The sequence below is a fragment of the Lynx rufus genome, unplaced genomic scaffold (genome assembly GCF_022079265.1).
Source record: "Lynx rufus isolate CCGP_SWC_20201006 ecotype Redwood Valley unplaced genomic scaffold, mLynRuf1.p SCAF_14, whole genome shotgun sequence".
Classification (NCBI taxonomy): domain Eukaryota; kingdom Metazoa; phylum Chordata; class Mammalia; order Carnivora; family Felidae; genus Lynx; species Lynx rufus.
In genome coordinates this window covers 40866156-40869179 of record NW_025814828.1, presented here as the reverse complement: position 1 = coordinate 40869179, position 3024 = coordinate 40866156, and the positions used below count along the sequence as shown (strand labels likewise).

General features: G+C 39.8%; 1 pseudogene; it reads left to right on the top strand.

The window, feature by feature from the left end:
- The first annotated feature begins 841 nt into the window (after window positions 1–841).
- On the top strand, window positions 842–1338 carry LOC124509164 (60S ribosomal protein L12-like; annotated as a pseudogene).
- Window positions 1339–3024: the final 1686 nt, after the last annotated feature.

The window sequence follows — 3024 nt, the reverse complement described above, 5'->3', positions numbered from 1 at the left end:
GATCAATGCAACAGCATAGAGAGCCCAGAAATAGACCCACACAAGCATAGTCACATTTCTGACACAGGTGCAAAAGCAGTATTAATGGAGAACGGACAGACTTTTCAACAAGTGTTCTGGAACCCCTGGACATCCATATGCAGGAAGATGAAACTTGACACACACCTAATCTGGTGGGAATGCAAAATGGCAGAACCACTTTGGAAGACAGTTTGACAGTTTCTCATAAAAACTCAGCAGTCCCACTCCTAGGTATTTACCCAAATGAACTGAAAACGTATGTTTCACACAAAAAAATCTGTATGCTAATATTTACTGCAGCTTTATTCATAATCACCAAGAAACTGGAAGCAGCCAAGTTGTCCTTCAACAGGTAACTGTACGAACTGTGGGGCATCCGTACAATGGAATACTATTCAGTGATAAAAAGGAACAGGCTATTAGTTCACATAAAATGGATGAATCAAGTAAAAGAAGCCAGACCAAAAAAGGCTATGTATTGTATGATTCCACTCGTACGAAATTCTGGAAAATGCAGGACTTTAGCTAAAAATTCAGAAGTGATATTCTGAAATTCTGAGGCATTTCTATGAGACAAAAGTGACTGGATACATATATATTTTTTTTAACAGCCATAGCTGTTGGGTGGGAGTCCATGGAAGTTCACATCACCATCACCATATATCATCTCTTTTTAAAATAAATGTATCTGGTTTTTAAAATGGGGTAATGTATTCACACGGCTTAAAATTCAAAAGGTACTTTTGACTTTCACCTTAGAGGAGGTGAAGGTGCAACTCTCTTTGGTCCTCCCAAATCTGGGTTATAGGCCACCTCCACGATGCCTCCTAAGTTCGACCCCAACAAGATCAAAGTTGTATACCTAAGGTGCACAGGTGGGGAAGTCAGTGCCATGTCTGTCCTGGCTGCAAAAATTGGCCCCTGGTTCTGTCTCCAAAAAACGTTGGTAATGACATTGCCAAGGCAACCAGAGATTGGAAGGGTCTGAGGATTACACTGAAAATGACCATTCAGAACAGACAGGCTCAGACTGAAGTGGTACCTTCTTCCTCTGCCCTGATTATCAAAGCCTTTCAGGAACTGCCAAGAGACAGAAAGAAGCAGAAAAACATTAAGCACAGTAGAAATATCACTTTTGATGAGACTGTCAACCTTGCCCAACAGATGCGGCACTGATCTTTAGCCAGAGAACTCTCTGGAACCATGAAAGAGATCCTGGGGACTCCCCAATCTGTGGTCTGCAAGGTTGACGGCTGCCACCCTCATGATATCACAGATAACACCAATAATGGTTCAGTGGAATGCCCAGCTAGTTAAGGACCACAAAGGAAAATATTTCAATAAAGGATCATTTGACAGCCAAAAAAGAAAAAAAAAAGTCAAAAGGTATATACAAAAGTTTATGCAGTGAAGAATCTTCTTCCAACCCTCTACCCTGGCTCTATATGCCCTAAAGCTATCAGTATCTTGAACACTTTTCCAGAAATATTTTATGTCCAAGTAAGAAAAAATGTACATATTATACAGCACATATTATTGCCCCAGTAGCTATCACAAATGGCAGCATACAATACACACTCTTCCATTTCCTGTTTTTCTTAAGTTTGTACATCTTAGAGATCATGCAATATCAGTGTAATATTCTACTATCAGTGTAATAACCAAGCCTTGCTCAATACTTAGAATATTACTAATATTTCGCTATCATAAGCAACACTCCAAGTAATATGCAAATAATTGTTGAATAAATTCTTCGATGTGTTTGCTGGGTCAAATGATACAGGCATTTATAATTTTGATGGCTATTTTCAAGTCACTGACTTTTAAAATGTCAGGGATTTTCCATTTCTTATTTTTATCCTAGGAGGAAAGAAAGGAAGCTAAGATTCTATCACCAGGCAATTTTCTGGAGGAATGTACATCGCTAAGATATACAAAGTGAGCCTTCTCCTCAGTTTCCCACACATGCTTCCTAGGGTCTAGCTGCATTTTCATGTAATATATTTCAGGCCACAAGCTGGTTGCAAAGCCTATTTCAGTTATGTGAAAGGTGTTAGTTACTTCAGAAAACTTCACAAGCAAAGGCCAAAGGCTAATGCCCCAAACTGCTGGTCACTGACCACTCACTTCACAGCACAATACTGGATTCTTCACTACAACCACAGGGAAGACTTTAAAGTCTTTAAGTGTTTATTTACTTTTTGAGAGAGAGAGAGAGAGAGAGAGAGAGAGAGAGAGAGAGAGAGAGAGAGAGAGAGAATATATGCAAGCGCATAAGCGGGGGACGGGCAGAGAGAGAGAAAGAGACACACAGAATCCGAAGCAGGCTCCAGGTTCTGAGCTGTCAGCACAGAGCCCGATAGGGGGCTCGGACCCAGGAACCTCGAGATCATGGCCTGAGCCGAAGTTGGAAGCTTCAACGACTGAGCCACCCCGGCACCCCAGAAGACTTTAAAATCTTGACCAAATGAAACACACCTAGAGGGAATCCTCTGTCTTTATTATAATGCCCAAATAAGGATTTCTTCTCAGGTAAAAACTATAAATCACATAAAGGTTATAAGGAAAGGCTGCAAATGTTTCTCTCATCTTTCAGGTAGTGATGGATTTCCAATTAACTATCCTTTTGCTTGACTACAAAATGCAGTACAGCCTAGTACACTAAGTTTTTGTGATAAAACTTGAACAGGAGGTTGAGAAAACCCACGAATTCCTTTGTTAATAGCTACACAAAATCAGTGAGCAGTCAAGCCATTCACAAGAATATTTACATCCAGAGCACACTGTCTCCCTTCAGTTTCCTTCTGGAAAAAAACACCACTCAGCTCCACACTCAGTAGAAGAGAAGATGGCCCAATTGTATTACTTAATCTCAAAAATACAGTACATTTAGAAATGAGTGTTTAACAAGATTTATCAAAGGAAAAGAGGTTACATTAATAGTTATTTTGCATTACTTAAGTAATGGCCCCCAGTTTTTTTTTTTTGCATCTCCTTGAATTT